This window comes from Corvus cornix, chromosome 11 (assembly GCF_000738735.6).
Source record: "Corvus cornix cornix isolate S_Up_H32 chromosome 11, ASM73873v5, whole genome shotgun sequence".
Taxonomy (NCBI): Eukaryota; Metazoa; Chordata; class Aves; order Passeriformes; family Corvidae; genus Corvus; species Corvus cornix.
Window position 1 is genome coordinate 13,528,616 of NC_046341.1, and position 19,167 is coordinate 13,547,782.

Below are 19,167 nucleotides of genomic sequence, written 5' to 3' on the forward strand. Positions count from 1 at the left end.
GCCCCTCCGTTAATGTCTGTCAACTCTCAGTGGTACTGAATGGTTAAATCCTTTTTCCAATAACCTCAACACAGTAGGATCGATGCCTTTTTAGTTACTCAATTCAAATGTTTATGTTTTTCTTATGCACCTCCTCATGCTTCGAATGAGGGTTTGCAAACCTGCAAAACTGTTGGTTTCATTCACATCCCAGCAAACCTTTTGTCCTTTTTTGTTTGGTTTGTTTTTTTTTTTGTCATGCCTAGAAAACAAAAGATAAATATCAGGATGTCATATACTGTACTACTTCCTATATTGCTTGCTTTTTTGGTCCTGCCACTTTCTTCTGTATTCTCTTTTCACTCTCCCATCTTATATGAAAGTATATGTAGGACATGAAGTGTCCTCCTAACTTTATATTCATTGAACAACTGGCACACTGAAGCCCAGGCACGTGATTAGGATCCATAGGCGTGGTGCATTTAATAAACAAAGCATTGCCTATCTAATTTAGGCTGGTGCAAAACTGGAATTGATACTGTTAATGCTACCTAAAGGTGTCTATGATCAAAGGCATCTGAAAATCCAACCACATATTTTTACCTAATACATTTTAGGGTTTTGTAATTTGAAGAAGTAGCCAGTAGCAGTCTGTATAGTAGAAAGAACTAAATTCAGTCTTCCATCACAAAAGCTGAGGGCTGTGTGGGCTGAGTATGTACATCTTAGTCAGGGGGTTTTTTTGCAGGTAACTTCTGTGACATCAGAAGGATAAGTGTCCATCAATATTCTAATGTCCTGGCTGTTCAGAAGGGTTATTCCATGAATTATGGTCATGAAGAGTTAGATTTTTCATAGTCCTTTTGTAGGTACTGCAAGGAGAGCAAATCAAACATATCAGTCTTTATTTTAACACACACACGGAGACAAAAATTACAATTGGGAACTGCAGTGGCTATTCCAACTTCCTCCAGGCCACACGGAATCTGCTAATGGAAATAGAGACATAGGATCTCAGGCCCTATTTTGCTTTTCTTGTTAATTGTCTGAATTTGGGGTATCCTAGAATATGGAAGACAGGTAATGTTTTATTAAATATGTGCAAAAGGAGATGTATCAGAGCATTCCCAGGTTACACTTGTCTAGTTGAAACTTGGTAGACTGCTAAAAGAGTGTAATGCATACATAACTCATAGTTTGTTGTAGATAACATAATCTTTTTGATCTAGGAAATAACATGTCAGATCTCCAAAACAGCAAATGATATTTTTTTTAGATTAGCCTTGTAACTTGTCTATACAAGTAATAATATGTATTACAGCACTTGGTCTAAGCTAGTGTCTGCGGGTGAACCAAAAAAACCCCATCATACAGCAACTAATTTGAAAGACAGAGAAACCAGAATTTCTTTGCCTACTGGCTGAAATTAGTTAGTTGCTTAGTGTTTTAAGTGTGTTAAGTCAGATCACATCTTTACATCTTGACATCACTGCAACTGCAGTTCAAAACTCAAAGTAAAAATGTGAAAAATTGGGAATGGCTTAGAAAAGGGTCTCACACCAAGAATTGGTTGCTTTTTCCTCCATCAGCACAAGAGATGTGATTGATAACCTCCCTGCTTAATTTGTATTGTTAATGTGTAGAGATTTATCTCCTTCCTAGGATACAGTCCTGTCACCACCCTCTTTGGGATAAGTGGGTTTTGGGAACAGTATTTTAAACATGGTTATGGGCTTGTCAGATACAAGCTTAGGCTGCTGGGACCATGTATTTAGTGGTACTGACATAAACAGGTACCTCCCCACCACCCTGTTCCTACTTGTGTTGGTTTTAGTTTATACTCTAATAAAATCATGTTGAAAGAGGTTTTGCATAGTAAGAAGGGTTATGGTTTCATTAAGCACCACGTTATAACAAAGTTATAGAACTAGAAAGCTCCAAAGATAAATGAAATTTAAAATAGTTCGTGAGGATTTATGATAAGCATATACACAGTTCAGAGGGCCTCTGGCACTAATAAGCCCCAGTGTCTATCCTCTAACCAGATTAAATTCATTTCCATTAGAATTCAGCAGATGCAGCAGCCAGGGGTTGTTTTTCATTCCCAGGGGGTACCTTCTCCTTGATGGAAACTCCAGACACCCTTTTGCTTTTCAATGTCTAATTGGTAGACGGCAATCAGGAAGGTGACAATAAAACTGAGAGCTTATGGTAAACACCGGTTAAAAAAGGAGGAAAAAGGTGAAGAGTGGACATGGCTTAAAGTAGTTTCTTAATGGACTTCACAACTAAAAAGAAAAAGGAAGATTTGCAACTGTGAAAAGCACAATGCCCAATTCAAAAATCTGAACCTGAATAGTGGAATAAAACAGTTGAAAAGAGAGCAGCCATTGTTGTCAAAATGAAATTGGAAAGGAGGAGAGGTGGCAGATTTAGTAATAGGAATCAAGAAGTTAATTCCTGTTTTCCAGGAATATGCTAAAATTTATCTCTGCCTCAAAAAAAAACCCTCCACAACAAAACCCCAAAATTTTGGATGCAGCCCTGTAGGAACTGTACAGTCAACAATGAGGAGAAAATTGATAGGGTCATAGTTGTATTTTCTGAATTAACTCTAATTCCTTGCTAAAAGCAGTTTTACAGCTGCTTCGATGTGCAGCTGGGGAAGATTCTGCTTTGGTTAGTTACCAGGATAGTCACATTCCAGACCTCCCCATTGTAATACTCTTCTAAGGACCATTTATTGGAAGCTCATGGATGAAATTTATTGATTGTGAAAATTATTATCTATGATGTGATGACTAAAGGGACGTGTTTGTTGAAACTATTGGAGTCACTTTGTTTGAGAATTGTCCCTGAATAGTGTAGTTTAGAATACATACGGAGAGGATTGATTTTATTGCCATGGCAGTAGATTTCCCTGCCACCCATTCAAACTTTCTGAATGTGTAGGATGGCCAACAGCAAGAATAGCTCTGCAGCAAGAAATTCCCATGTCCTGGAGCTTAAGCTCGTCTAAACAAACCAGGGATTTTTGCATTAGCACTCTTTTCAGAATTTTTAAGGAAGCATGTGTTAAAACAATATATTAAGAAATAGGAAGATTGAGACTGCAGATCTCCACTTGATATGATAGCTTCAGTGGCACATTAGTCAAAGAAAGAAGATGGCATTACTGCAGGTTTCCCTGGCACTGTATATAAGGCCAAACAGGCAGACAGGGCTGTAGTATTTTATCATGTCTTAAAGTGCCTCCCTGGGGTGTGCCTGTTGGAATCCAATCCTGTCTGCAGGATCCCTGTGGTAACAAACGCACTGTGCAGTGCTTCACCTTATCCCTGCTGGGCCAGCCAGGACAGAATCTGCTCCATAATTATGAAAAAGGACGTGTGTTTCACTGTGCAGATGTTCAAATGATGTACTTGCTTTCTTCCATTTAGAGAGAAATAAACTTTTTAGCAGTATCACAGTGAACACAGGCACAGCTTGCAAAGGATTTCTGTTTAATATCTTATTGAATGTTGTTACCATGTCACCCAAAAATACTTTGGAAGATGATATCTTTATGCAGCTGACAAGCTATAAATTTTCTCTCAGGCAGCTCTGCAAATGTGTGATCTTCCCAAGAGCTTTTCATTTTAAGCAAATGTGCAAAATAATCAAAAGAAGTATGGATTTATTTATAACTACCTCAGAGATTTTACATTCAGTTTTGGGCTTACTTTGGTGTAAATGACTAATCTTTAATGAATCAAGTCTAATAATGTTACAAAAGCCTTTCACCTTGGCCAGGGAGCTGTCCTCTCCAGACAACTGAGAGAAAAAAAACCCATCCCCAAAACCCAAACCAACAAGAAATAACAGGAGTTAAAACCCCAGTATTTTCAGTAGGGAAAACTATGGTGACATTATTGATGGTTAGTGTCACCATTCTAATTAGGATGGTGAACCTTTTCTTGTCATATTACATTTTTTTTAATCATGCTGTTGCAAACCAGACTGTTTTAATTATTTTTTCCCTTTTTCTTACAACACTGTTAAAACATCCTTACTGAATAAAAAGAAGCCTGTACCTCAAAAGCTTTCCTGTGTAGCACCAGCAATCTATAGGGAGGCTGGAAACAGAGGTGCCACAATGGTAAATGATATGACAGTAGGAAGGAAAAAATATGCGTGCAGAATGAATTAGGCATTTATATCAAAGAACATTATAATGCCTCGAGCTTTCTCTGTACTCAGGTGTGAAAACCAGAATGTTATCTCTTGTAATTTTCCCCCTTCTCTGGTAAATCAGAAGTGTCAGGGATAATGCATGTAATCAGATTTCTTTGAGGCTGACAGCTTCTTCAGTGCTTCACCCACTCTGATTTTATAATCCTCATTATGCTCTGTGGTGTCTGCTGGGACTATCTCCCAGTAAAATTAACAGGAATGTTGAATGGCAAAGGATACCTGACAATAAATATCCTTATTTTGCACTGTTCCCAAAACACCTAATGTAAGGTGTTATATTTATCCAGTACATAATTTGCTGATATATTTCTGGTGACAAGTCTTTGACATTGATAATGCTTTTAAGACCTATTTTAAACAGAAATAGGAATGGGAATAAAGTTGACCCTTACTGTACTGTATGATCTTGCTGCATTTGTATCTTGGTGACCATGAGAACTTTGCTGAAAAATTACTAACAGGAAAATTCAAAACTCTCCAATCACCCTTCAATGAAAGCTGAATGCAAACCTTTCTTCTTTGTCCAGGCCTCCCCATGGTAGTGCTCCCATTCTTACTGATTCATACAGAAAATGAAAACCAGGAGACTTTTTGTCCCTGTTTGTAGGGAGAGAGGAAGAAAAGAGGAGAAAGAGTGGAAGCATGACCATTTTCTTTGGAGGTGTTCTCAAAATGCTCCTTTTCTGGCAAATGTTTGTGCCTGTGCTCAGTCACGGGCCTGAGTACAGTCAGTAAGTAAAGGCTGAACAGGAGAACAATGAAACATTTATGTGTACTGAGAGAACTAGAACCAGTAGGAGCTGGTAGACGTGGCAGGATCTGAGCAAGGTGTTAATCATGTGCCTTGGGAGATTCGTTGCAAGTACAGAAAAGGGGGATTAGTGCATGTTTTCTCATCAGAAAACTTGAAGAGGAGCCATTGGCCTCTGTCAGAGGTATTTCACAAAAGCAAAAATGGGATTTGTAAGCAAGGAAAGCCATGACACTTCCTTTTTCTCTCCAGTATGTTCATGGCATATTTCATAAATAGGCTTATGACAAAGACATACCTAAATCCTATATGGGTCTCTCATTTTAGGAAGGCTCAAAATGTTGGCTCTTTGCCTGAACAATGAGTAACAGTATAATGAAACAACGTGTAAGAATTTAGAGAAAAACTACCTTCAATGTGCTTGGTATAGGACTATACCTCAGCAAACTAACTTATTTGTGCCAGCTACAGGTGTTTCCATACACTGTTTGCTGTTTGTTTCTGTATTAAATGAAAGATGTACTGAGTCTGGTACAGGACTTTTTATATAATGTTTAGGCTTTAGCTGGCACCTGATTATTTGTATATAGATATCATCTGTCAAAGTAATTCACATCTGGTAACAGTCCCAGACTTAAAACAACAACAAAAAAAATCCACCAAAAAACCAACCTGTTTAATGGATGACTTACTACTTTCTATTGTTTCTAATTACATATGACTTGCCAGTATTGTTCTTCATGGCATGGTGCAAGACTAATTTCTTCCACCCAGCCATAACCTCCCAAGAAGCTTACCAAAAGAAAATCCTCAAAAACCCTTGTTCAACCTTACAGACATTAAAATTTCAAAACTGGAAAAGTTATTATACATGTTTCACACTATTTTAAAATCAGTTTTCCATCCCGTAGTTGGCTTAATGAATTGACATGTAGTTATGAACCAATTTCTACACATTATCATGTGCTACGTGACCACAGAATTTCTCCAACACTATATAATGCTATGTAATTACACATCTCATTTTTCACTCAGAAGAATTTACATGAAGACTGCATATTTACATAGTAAGACCCAGATGATTTGGGAGATTTCAATTGGTTTTAAAGGCTTTTAAACTTAGTTATCTGGAATCTAAAAAATAGATCAGGGCTGATTGAAATTTTATTTTGTCTAGTGACTAGTTATAGATTTTTTGCAAAATAACTTGATGGTCCTAAGCCTCTCCTTGGATTCATACTGATCCTCAGGAGGACAATACTGTGGCTGGCTCTTTCTGTGGCTAAGAGCGTACTCCTGCTGCCTTGAAAAATCAGAGCGTGTTTTAAAACAGAATTTATATTAATTATGTCACCCATACTGGCACACAGTCACTTGCTTCCCTCCTAAAACTCCAAGGTAATAATTGCCTAGAAATAAGTTGATCACAAATATTTCGGTGGAGCTCAATAACCTCAGCTGATACATCAGGACCATCAAACCCAACCAGTCTAACAAAACATGAGCTTCAAAATGAAACATTTATTATTTAAAATACTAAGACTGGGATTCTATTTGCCTTCTGAAACTTTAGCTCTTACCTTTGAAAGTTTTGCTTGTTCACTGATTTTAGTGGAAACCAAATTTGAGGGAATTGCTTGAATACTGCAGATGTTAGAGGCAGCATTGCAGGAAAAAATCCTCAAGACTTTTGTCACGTGAAGTATTTATCAATAAAATCAATGGAGACAACAATCCTGTGAGAGTGGGATACCGCACATGTTTCATAGAAGTTCATTACATTACCTTCTTACAAACTAGGTTTAGTTCAACAGTTTATACAAGAATGTATTCAGAATATCCAAAATTGCTTTTTTGTGGAGTTCTTGTTAGCTCAGAATTTTATTACTATGCAAAATATGCAGTTCAAGCACACATATGAAAGAGCTATCAATGTTTTTCTGAAAAAATAAGTTTCTTTTTTAATGAATTCCTTTAAGTAGTCATGCTATTCTTTCACTTTCTTGCTGTCAGAAGGTCCCTAAATAAACTGTTTGGGAATAGTGATGCTTTGCAGCCAGGGCAGTGAATAATATAAATTAAAAACCCCAAAGTCATCCCACCGCAGAATGAAGAGATCAGTAGAGATCTTAGATGTCCTTTTGTAATATGTGTAATAACTAATTTTTAATTAGTGTACTGTTACCTTTGGGTACTTCAATTAGGCAAGTCTCAAAAATAAGTGTGTTTTGTTGGACACACTGTACTCAGTTTTCTTAATGGCTTCAATGTTCTCATTTTGATATATAATAAAAAAATAGTTAGAATAGGATACTGGGTAAAAATGAGTTCATTACTCTAAGAGACTTTGAAAAGCTGTAGTAGAAAAATCACTTAAGCATGTGTATTTTTCCTCACTTCAGTGTTACAGACAAGCTTAGAAATGAGTTTGTTTGGGTGCTTTGCTTAGGGCATAGGCATTTAGCTCCCAGGATTGAGTGTTACTCTGACTGATCAGAAGCAGTGTTTCTGTCTAAGAAATCAAATCCAGATACAAAATTTGAGCAGCCAATTTATTCACTGATAATCATTTTTCATCTCAAGAGAATGCTGCTATGTGTTGCTCATACTTTCTTCATTCATGAAACAAAAATGGGTTTTACAGAAGCATAAAATAATCACCAATGACTTTTCACATAAAAATTAATGTATACTATAATAATGTATGAACTTAGTAAAATGCTACAGTAACTTGTATAAGTAGTGTGAACCAGTTTATCCCTTTTACTAAATGAATGTGAAATAATAGGACTTTTAAGAATGAGGATACTGTCTAAAATTTAAAGGAGAAAAATAGAATTTTATTACATAAAATGAAACTAAAGGCTTACAGATGTTATTGTCAAGCAAGGAAACATACCATTAAACTAAAGGCCTTCATACCCATATAACTTCAAGGACAGGAGGTATCACACATTTCCACACTGACAGTAGGTACTTTTTCTAGTAAAAAATGCATACAAAAGTAATGTCAATTAATAAATAATTAGTAAAACTTGATGTTAAAACTACTGAATTCAGTTTGAAATTATTATATTAACAGATACTGCTAAATTAATGGTTTTCCATAGAATCAGCCTTTATTACTCAACATTTAAAAGGGCCTCAGATGGAGTGTTGTGCCCAGTTGCCAGAGCTATAGTCAAAAACAATGAAAGAAGCAGTTACAGAGTATGCAGACAGCAAAACCAAGAATAATCAGAGGCCTTGCAGTGTTGATCTATAGATGGAAAGGAATTTATGCAACGTACTGAAGAGGAAAGCATTCAAAACCAGGAGAGTGAAAAAAAAATATTTCAGTGTTCACAGAAGTGTTTTAAGAATGAGCTGAAATTATAATGGGAGATTTAGATTAAATAAATATCATGTGGAGAACCAATGTAATGGTAAGGACAGGCAAACATCAAAAGAGGTTTAAACATTTCTGCCGTAGGAGGACTTTTATGAGCTGTTTAAACAAACATCTGGTAGGAACAACAAAGGCATAGCTGATCCTACCTTGGAGCAGGAGCATGGAGTAGATGATGCATCTTTGAGCCCTTTTAGCCCTCTTTTCCTACAGTGATGAAGCCTGTGCCACACTGCCATGGGGTCTGTTCCAGCCAGCCCTCACTACTAACTCTTCACCCTGTGGGCTAGTGACACCCCAGTTTGAGGTAGGAACAAGACTCAAAGACTCTGAAGTTCCTGTGACTCCTTGCAAATTGTACTGATGAACAGTGGAGGAAAACTGAGCTAAGTGGTGGTGCTGATGGTGACTGGCGTGTTGGAAGAGCAGGAAGGTGGGAGCTGCGTGAGGGAGCAGTGGTATAAGCACAGCAGCTGCATGGGATGTTCCACCTGGAGCACCTCCAGTCACAGGCATGAGTGAGCTGTGATGCCACTGGGGTTAAGGCAGGTGGGCAAGCTGGAGGCATTGCAGGGCTACGGTAGCAGGACCATGGGAATGAATTGGGAGGTTCCTGTGCCAAGGTCAGAGAAGAAAAGCCCGTAGGTTAATTACTTTCACTACTCAAAAAACTAGTTTCACTCAGGGAAAAGCAAGGGCTTGTTTACACTCAGTTGTTTGATACTGACTACCCAGCAATGCATCGATCTGGTACAGGACTGTGAGACTGTCAACTTGTCTTTTTTTAGCAAAAGTGTGTGTTTCCAGGATCAAAGTGTTAACCACAGAGATACTTTGTACAAAACCACACAGATTACCGGAACTGATAAGCACTGTGGTTCTCATCTCTAAAAATACTAACTGCTACTACTATTACAGCTGCTTTTTTCCTTGTTCTCTATAGGATAGCACCTTTTTCAGAAGTTACCACTGCTGAATAGACCTCCACATGTTTAAAAATACATCAAATGATTAGCCCTACTCTGAACTAAAATCGAAGGTAGGGAAAAAAATGTATTATTGGAAATATGTTGTTTCAGGATCGTGTCATTTCTATCCAGGATAAAAATAATACTTTATCATATCTCTTTAAGTATGCAGTAAGTCAGCCCAACTATGAGTTGGCAGTCGCTGCCATGTGTATCACTCCTCATGAATACTTAAAGCAAAAGGCTTAATAACCACTGCATAGCTACACGGTGCAGGGAGAAATTATGTGCAAAGAAGTTAAACTCCTGTAGCTGGTCATCCTTTGACAACAAATAATTGATATTATCTATACTTGGGAGGATTCTTAAAGAGTGCATTTTGTACATATTGCACTGTATCACTACAGTGATGTATTTCTGAGAATCTGCCTTAAAATTAATCACAAAGTTCTCTGAATAGGAGCAGACTTGGCAGATTGAACGTAGGAATGTTATACAAAAAGAAGTGCTTTACTGGTCATCAAAAAGAATGAGGAGGATATTGAGAACCATCTGGATAATCAATTAAACTGGCCAAGAAAATGCTTCAGTCATTCAAAAAATGGAAATAAGATCACAAATACATATTTTTAAATATTTTACTGGAAATAAAATAAACAGTATCTCTCCTCTGGCAAACCTCTGAATAACTTCAGTAGATGAGCATGGTCCTAATCCAACAAAGCATATGTAAGCACAATGGTAATTACATTTATTTCATCCAGTTTATGTGCTGAAAGTTACATTTGTATTTAGGGCATTGCTGGATGGGGACCTAACCTGAATTATGCAAAGTCTTTGAGCAGAGACTGGAGGAGGGGTTTGTTTTTAGCAGTCCATTAAAACCACCAGAATGCCCCCGTGCTGGACGTTCCCGGCCTCTCTGCGAGAGGCCACTTTGCGGGCTCCTTCATTTTTTAAAACACAATTCCGAGCCCTTGTGACAGCCCCCGCGTGGCCCCGCCGGCGCGGAGCCTGCGGATGCCGCGGTGCCCGATCCTCGCTGCCAGCGCAGGGGCGCTCCCGCTGCCCGGGCACGGAGGGGCCGCCACGACCGCGGGGCCGCGGCAGCGCCCGGGGCTCTCCAGCTTAGAGGGGCCCGTGCGGCCCTGCGGCGGCTCAGGTGAGAGGCGGCTCTGCCGGGCCGGGGCACGGGAGCGGGGCCGGGGCACGGGAGCGATCCCGGGGGAGCCGCGGAAGGGAAGCGCGGCCTTTGTTCCCGGCCGGGCGCGGGGCAGAGCGCGGCCCGCGGGTACGCGTGCGCGGGAGGGGGCGCTGGCGGGAGCGCGCCCGTGGAGCGCGCGCGCGCGGAGGCGGCGGCAGGATCGCTCGGGAGCAGCCGGCGCGTGCCCGCGGCTCAGGGAGCGAGCGAGCGAGCGAGGGAGGGAGCGCGCGGTGGGCTCGGGCCGCGCACGGAGCGTCTCGGCCGGAGCGGTGCAGCGCAGTCGGCCCGCACGGAGCCGCCATCGGGGGAGCCAAGGCCGCCTCAGCGGGTCCCGCCCTGCCCGGCGCCCACAGGTGAGTGCTGTGGGGAGCGCGAGGGGCAGCGGGAGCGGCTCGTCCGGCGCGGCCCTCAGCCCCCGCCCGGGCCCCGCCGCCGCCCGCGGGAGGCCCCGGCGCGGCCGCGGGGCGGCCTCGGGACAAGGCCCCTACGCGGCCTAAGCGCGGCCCGGGCAGGCGGTGTTGTGTGGCGGCCGCGGCTCGGGGGAGCGGGGCGCGGCGGGGCCTGCGGGGAGCGGCGGCCCCGAGCCCTTCCGCCGGGCTATTGTGTGCAGGCGGAGGCGGTGGCCCGGCCCGGGTCTGCGCCGCCCGGCCCGGGGCTGCCCCTTTGTGGTCTCGGCCTCGGCCTCGGCCCCGCCGCGCTTTGTGCTCGGGGAGCGCCGCGGGCTCGGCGCGGCCCGAGGAGGCGGCCTGGCCCCTGCGAGCTCCCGGTGGGCCCGGCCGCTGCAGGAACGGGCTGCCGGGGTAAATGGGCCGCTGGGTGCCCCTCGCTGACGTTCCCGGGAGGGCTGCTGTCTCTTACCTAATCCCGTGAGAGCAAAGAGGGAGGGAGATTCTTGCTCCTGCTACGGCTTCCCCGTAAAAATTGAAAGGCTGAAGACCATCATGCTTTCCCCTTCTCCACGGTTTAAAAGGACGGGAGACAACAGCGTTTGTAGTGAAAGGCAAAGCATCCTAAGTATTTCTTCAGGAGAAGAACCAAGTTTCTTTTCCGGTGGCGAGCTGGTGGCACTTTTATGCTCATATTAATACAATATTTCTCCAATATTCTCTTTGCACCCTCTTTTTCAACCAGCGTGGGTGAATATTGCCTTGTCTCTGTAATGAGCAGTCTACTCATAGTGCAAATAAATAGATAAAGTGATTTAATTTGTTTAACGTGGCAGACGAGTGTCTTTTAGGAAGCTCATAGCTAATTGGACTAGGTCATGAAGGACGTGGGATATTCCACGCTCGGGACATAGTTTCAGTTGTCTGTTTATCTCCTTTCTAAACTGAGACTAACACGGTGCATTCCAGAGGGGGAGGGAAAATGGAAGGGACTCTTCTCAACCCTCATTTAATCAAGCTGGTCTGCATGATGACTTGAGGTATTGGAGTATAGGTACACTAATACAGAGGGTTTTAGGATAAAGCATGGCTCTCTGGACTAGTAATTAGTTGCAGAAAATAACTTTGGGGAATATAACTAAAGTAAAAATTGAGTGCTAAAAATTATGGTAATTTCGGTGGAAACTGATGTTCTTAAATAGCCTTAGCCCTTTTCACTGCAGTGAAAAATCATAGAGAAAAGCACAATGATAAGACCTCTCCATCAGTGATACAGTTTTAGAAATCTGTTGTGACCCAAGAATTCTGAACCTGATGGAACAAAGGGCATTTTTGACCTGAAAATGCATGTCCAGATGAAGTAGCTTAACTGTTACTATGTCATTTCTATTGATAAGGTTTTAATGCTGTCGTCTAATTAGACTGTAGTAGAGGAGCTAGCTCAGAAATTCAGTGGCTCCAGCTAAGTAGGTGTGAACTAAGGAAAGTAAATACTTTAAATAACATGAGTACTTTTCATAGTTAGGTTTGAGTAGAGTTGCTGCTCTTTGCTTAGTGTGAATTGAGAAAGAAATCCTACTTAAGTGTCAGACACCTGCCTCTAATGTGAAAAAGGGGAGCATGAGCATGTTCATGTGAAAAGCAACTCTTTGGTCTGAAAATTCAAAGAAATCAAGTAGGACAGGTTTATGAACGATGGTCTTCAGAGGAAACTTTCTGGAAGACTGTGTGTGCAAGTGCTATTAGAAATATGATGTTCTTAACTTTAAGTTAGAATCACTTTGCTTTATTTTTCTTCTGTAATAGTGCTTGTAGTCTTGCAATTGTCATCTTTAAAAGCTGGACTGAGTTTTGCCAAATGGATTATTAGTGTCTTTTTTGCTTTAGCGATTATCTTATTTTTAGGAGCTAAACTAAAGCAGAGTAGTCAAGGTAAATCAATTATATTTTGAACTCTTGACATATCAAGAACTCAGTTCTGCAGTTGTAGCGCATGTAGCCAGTCTGCAGAAAGCCAAAGTGTGCACTGTGTTTGCAGCTGCTGACTGGTTACCTGAAGTCCTGGTCAGTGCTGTTGGTGCTACCTACTGCAGAAAGCAGCAGCAGTGAAATGAGGATGCTGCCAGGCTCTAGTTCATCTCCACCATCACGTGGTGTCTGAAGCTTAGGATCTCAGCTCCAAAGTTTACAGTCTTAAACGTCATGAACATTGTAGATGCAGATTTTTTTTTTCTGGATTTTTTTGCTTTTCTGTTGCTTTGATTTTTGAAGGGAAATCAGCTTTAAAAGTGAAAACTAATTGTGATTGAAAAAATAGTAAGAGGTTTTTGTTTGGTTGGTTTTTTTTTTACTTTGACAAAATACACAACAGAGACGTATTGTTGCCTTAATAAAATGTTTTCAGTAACAAGAACGTTTCATTAATAAGAAAAATTTGTTGTAAGTGGATTACTCTTTTTCAAAGTGTACGTACTGTTCCCTTCCTAAACGTTCCATGTCATGATAAAAATGCAATTTTGATGTGTGTTTTCTGTGTACAGTATCACATTGTGGACTAGAAATTGGGAGATACACGTAGATACTGTGTTGTTACCATGAGCTGTTACTTCAGGTTTACCTGAGATTTCGCTGTTAGCACTTAAATGCATGTAAGCAAAGATCTTCCTAAGTTAGTGACTTGGGGTTGTTTGATATCATGCCAGGGTACGTTCAGCTGTTAATTGTACAAGGGAGTAAAGGAAGACAAACCCCAGCATTAATGCCCCATTTAATAGTCTTTAAGTTTTATGGCACTAGAGAGAGAGATTCTAATTCTGATCCAAACTGCATTCCATGTTTCTGTAATGCCCAGGACAACTATTAAAAATATATGCCTGAGTGACTGTATAAAATGGTGATTCTTTGTGTTATCATAGGAATAATGAGAGATTTGGTTACTAATTCCACAGTACTTTAATCAGATAAAGTGCTAGATAATTACAGCTAACCAAATGGTCCATTTCTGATTTTGACTTGTTTTTCTTTATAGAAGCTGAATATGAAAAGTGAGGTTGGCTGTGTTTTCAGGGAGGAAGTAAAATGTTACCTAAATGATAAAATCTGTATTTGTTCTCTTGCACCTGGAAACGAATTATAAAATTACAATGGATATATTCTAGGGCAGTTGATATAAGAAGAGCAGTAAATTGCTCTACAGACAGTTGCTGACCTTTTCCTTTTTGGTTTGCCTTATCCAGAAACACATTTTGATCTTTTTTTGTAACAATTGATGACTTTGCTGGACATGAAGAAAAACAAGGAGAGCGTAATGATAACTTTGGCTGCTTAAAAAATTACTCATCCACTCCTTAAAAGTGAAAGAGAAGTTCTTTGAAGTGTGGTTTGTGTGGCTGGGGCGGTTTAAGCCCAGCTGGCAGCTCAGTACCATGCAGCATCTCTCTCACTTCCCCACCTGCGGGATCAAGGATAGAATTGCAAGAGTAAAAGTGAAAAAAACTTGTGGATTGAGATAAAGACAGTGTAATAGGTAAACGAGGAGCTGGACGCACAAGCAAAGCAAACCAAGGAATTCTTTCACCACTTCCCATGGGTGTTCAGCCATCCCCAGCAAAGCAGGCCTCCATCCTGCTTGGTGGTTACTTGGGGAGACAAATGCCATCACTCCAAACATCCCCCCAGCTTTACATGCTGAGCATGATGCCAGATGGTCTAGAATATCCCTTTGGTCAGCTGGGGGCACCTGTCCCGGCTGTGTCCCCTCCCAGTGTGTTATTTACCCCCAGCCTCCCCACTGCTGGCGTGGTGTGAGAAGCAGGAAAGGCCATGACTCTGTGCAAGTGCTGCTCAGCAATAGCAAAACCATCTGTATTTATCAACACTGCTTCCAGCACAAGCCCAAAACACAGCCCTGTCCCAGCCACTGCAAAGAAAATGAACTCTACCCAAAGCAAAACCAGCACAGTGGCATGAAGTCTTTAAGTATTTTAAGGTTCTTTTCTAGAATTCTTGCACAGGGTACTGAACAGAGCAAAAAGTAATTTAGTCTTTAATGAAAGACCACAGTCACTTTTCAAGGTTTTTTTTTTTAGTCAAGGAGGAGCATTTAAAATGCCACACTTTTAAGAGTTACTTTCAAATACATGTTCAGATGAAGTATGTCAAAGTAAAATTGTTTGTTAAAGTTGGCTGATATGTGGATTGTCCAAAGGTTTTAACTGGAGTAGGAGTATTTTAAAACAATTTGGTGTTAAACAGCAGGAAGGAAAGCTTGAAAATAAATTGCTTAAAAATGTCTAGATGTGGTGTCTAGCTTAGAAATGTACATGAGTTGAAAGGTTTATCCTTGTTGTTTCTGTTTGCTCTGTGTTACAGATCTTTCATAAGGGAAAGTTACATGTCTTCTATATTTTACAAGGGGGGGACAACTGCAATACAAGGTTCCTAAGTTATTTTGTAAATCTTAGTACAAGTTGCTTCATGCTGAAATGTGATGTAGGTATTAATTTGAAGTGGGGTTTAAAAGTTATTTTTTTCCTATGATTCTTTTAAAAGTCAGCGTTATTCTGAAAATATGTGGTTAGTTGTTGTTAACACGTCAGTGTTAGGAAAGGAGAAATAATAGAAGATGTAGCACTGCACAGGCTGTGGCACATCCAAGGTACAGTGTCTGTTGGGCTGCCAGTGTTGCAGTGTTGTTGCCACCAGCGTGAATGTGAAACGGAGCAGTTTCAGTCCCACGTTCAGTTGAAAACTCCCCACCTGTGAGGAGAGGGTAACTTCCCCGGTTCCCTTCCCAGGGCAGCTTGCAGCATGGAACCGGGAGGTTCAGCACTGCTGCAGGAGGTGTCACCTCCATCACTGTGGGTGATGTTAGGGCAGGCTTAGAGCTAAAAAAGGATGGCCAAGGCCCTCCATTGCCTCTTGGGTTTGGTGGCTTCCTGGGGTGCCAGGGGAAGTGCTAGGTACTTGTGCAAGACTGGTCTTGTTGAATACATTACCTGAAAGAGAAAACCAGTGGGTAAAAAGCAGACAGCACAACCACTCATTTTGGTGGCAGCCTGCTTTTGTTTGTTGCAGAAATGGTGGAATCACACTCCAGCATCCTCTGTGTGTATGCCTGGTGTCATGGAGCCTGTATCTGGTGGGTCATTCTTCGTGCTATAGATAAACCATTTTCTTGTAGTGGTATGTGAAAGCTCTTAAGAAATACTGTAACTGAGCAGTTTTCTTAGAAATGCTATTAAAATATTTAAGAACCTTTAAAACATGGCATGTTAGTACTTTTAAAGGTAATGACCTTAACTCGTTTCTGTAAAAATGGACTCTGATTTTTTTTTTTTTTTGAAACCTCATTACCTTCTGTCTTTTTTTTTTTTTTTTAAATCAGCATGGGTCTGCTACAGTTTTATATTTTAATCTTCCTAAATTACCTAATGTTGTTTTGGGAATCATGTGTTAAACATGCTTTGATATGCATTTTTGTGTTGATACATATATGACTCCACTTTAAGGTATAAAACAGAAACTTCTCGTGTTTAACTAAAGCTAGTTTATAAATTCCTCTAAAGTGGATCTTGGCCTATATTTGAGCCTTAAGTGTTGCTCCTTTCTGTTTCACAAGGTGCATGTGCAGTTGTCTTGTAAAAGTTGTGAAAATGCTCTGCTCAACGAATATTTTTGTTTCTGAATGTTTATTTTTAAATGTATATGCACATGTATTTATATAAAAGTCTTTAGAGTCACAAAATGACTTTCATTCACAGGAATTTTCCCCCTTTTTGTCATGGAGGCATCAACACAGTTGGGAGTCAGTGTAGGGTTCATCTCTCTGTGGCTGATATCTGTGTGATTGCACAAGTGCATTAAGGATGTAATTTGGAGACTAGTTGCACAGGTGTGACTGGGGAATCATTTGGCTGGCAGATGTTGATGGTGTACTGTGGAATTTTAGTGTGGCTTTGTGCGGGGTCACGTCTAATTATTAGAAAGGAAATTTTACAGATAAAAAATAAGCATTCCATAATAGAAGCTGAGATGGACATTCTTCCAAAACAGCACCTGTAAAGCAGTAATTTTAAGAGCGCTTTTGTGTCTATTAAAACCAGCTGCTAACCTATAACAGTTTTGTTTTAAAATAAGGTGTTCTGTTTAAGCAAAAGTTGTTCTTCCTTCTACAATAATAGTTCTTCCATGGACGTACACGTGCTCATCTACTAATGGAGTTGAGTGTAGGGAAAAAGATGATGTCATTGGAGGCTGTTCTTTAATGTGCATATGAAGAAGTAGGCTTAAGGTTGCCTATGAAACATTAAATTTTTTATTTCCTGTTTTTTGAATGCTTGATTCTCCAACCTATTCTATTTTTGTAATACTCATGTAAAAGAAAAAGGTTAAAAAGTACTGAATTTTACAACTGTGCTTTAGACAGTGATTCATGGCTAAGATTTGATGTTTGAGATTCAGCACTGCAAGAGACTCAAGTTTTGATTTTGAATACATAACAGAAGAGAGGACAATATTTTGCAGAGAAAGTGATAGGTCTTGAATTTAGAAAGTGCAGATAAAGAGAACATGAAGTAGCAGAAAGATATGTCTACTCCTGTCATTTCCAAACCATTTATAGTATCTTGTGTTTTAATTTCTGCTGCAGACTCAGGTCTGTCTTCAGAGTGATTATGGTAGAATTTTAATTTTGTATGCCATGAAGCAATTCCCAAGCAATACAAATAAGTGAAATAGTGCGTGCATTTTACTTGGCATTTGAGATGTACCTGATCAGAATTTAATGGCAATAAAAGAACATGTAGTCCTCTTGCCCAAGAGCTTTCTTTTTCTGCTGAACTTAAATCACTTGCTTGAAAATCTGGGTACTTGGAGCTTCACAAAGAAGGCTGAGGGATTTTTTTTTGGTAATACAAGGATCCCTCTAAAGAAAGGTGACTTGACTTTTCATAAAGTTGGGAGGACCTTCAGATTAGATACAATAGAAGTAGTGAGAAGGTTGTTGCCAATGTCTCCATAATTTGTCTCCTGTGTACAAAATACTGGGACGAGTAAAGGGCAGTTATCCATATGTGAGCAGGAGTTTTAATGTAAACTGTGATTGAAGTCTGATGATTGCTGACTATAAAAACTGAGATGTTAAATAATTTAACAGTGTCTTTTAGTGTTTAATGATACTTAGTTATTACTAACCTGAAGTAAATTTGAATAGGGCCTAACAGGGTTAACTTCGTATCCTTATCAAGTCATTTCATTCCATTTTGCATTAATGTGTGAGACTCACAGCTACTTGTGGTAGTTTAAAACCTGTAAAAGGCAGGGAAGTACTTGCCTTTTATGACTCAGAAGCTCATGACAAAACAGGAACTAACCCCAGGTCTCCCCTGCCCCAGACTTTTGCTCTAGCACCACTAATCGTGGGTTTGGGTGTTTTTTTTTTTTTAAGGTTTCAAGGAATGCTCAGTCTTTTCATGCAACATGGTGGTCTGTGATGTCAGCAGCTCCACCCATTTCTGGTGTCTGCTCAGGTTGAACACTTTCTTGGAGACTGCTCTTGTTTGTGAGCTAAAGCTACATTTTAAACCTGAGGGTTTGATGAGAAGCTGTGGAGCTGTTGCTCTCTGCAGCAGTGTAACCAGGCTTGGCAGCAGAGTTTTCAGCAGAGGCATTTGAGAATTTGATTAACATTTTAATAATGATTTAAAAATATTTATTATTGTGGCAATTGAATCCTCAGGCAACAGTATTACAGAAGTAGTTGATTCAGAATTGATGAGTGGGGAAAAGTTAAGTCACTGAAATAAAACAGAATAGGTTTTAATGAAGGCACACGGGCTTCAAAGAATAGGTTCTAGAAACAAAAGGTATGCAGAAAATGTGAGTTTAAAGAATTGAAGTACTGAAAAGTGTGAAACCATCAGAAATGCAAATCCCATTGTAATTTTGTACTTCTTTTACTAAGGTCTTACACTGCTTAGAGTCTAAGTTTAGTGCTTTCTGATTTCTATCTGTGGTATATCAACAAAATACAAAAACCTGTGGCCCACCTTAGATTTCCACAGCTTTCCTTTTGAATTAGTATGCATAGTAGGAAAAATTTACTTCCAAAATGCAGAAATTTCCATTTTAAAAATGCAGACTCGATCTTTTACTTTTAAATGTTGTGTGTTTTATTCTCCTTGTGGTGTGTGTCTGTGATAAAGACATTCTCTTTACCAGACATTCTTCTAAATGTTCTTGTTTTTGAAGATTAAAAT

General features: G+C 40.2%; 1 protein-coding gene and 1 long non-coding RNA gene across 3 annotated transcripts in view; one reads left to right on the top strand and one right to left on the bottom strand.

Annotated features, from left to right (window-relative positions):
- On the bottom strand, window positions 1–11,746 carry LOC109144231. Its single transcript, XR_002044843.3, has 4 exons — window positions 11,382–11,746; window positions 7,863–7,945; window positions 6,544–6,699; window positions 1–851 (listed from the first exon to the last, which is right to left on the bottom strand). It is a non-coding gene; the product is annotated as an uncharacterized LOC109144231 (long non-coding RNA).
- SIAH1 (siah E3 ubiquitin protein ligase 1) overlaps window positions 10,376–19,167 on the top strand; it is a 21,457-nt gene continuing 12,665 nt past the window's right edge. Inside the window, exon 1 of one of the 2 annotated variants that reach the window (XM_039558062.1) lies at window positions 10,376–10,481. The gene's annotated coding sequence lies outside the window, so the exon portion shown is untranslated. Of the gene's footprint in view, window positions 10,482–10,679; window positions 10,877–19,167 lie in introns of those variants that run through there. The other variant, XM_039558064.1, reaches the window with a different exon arrangement.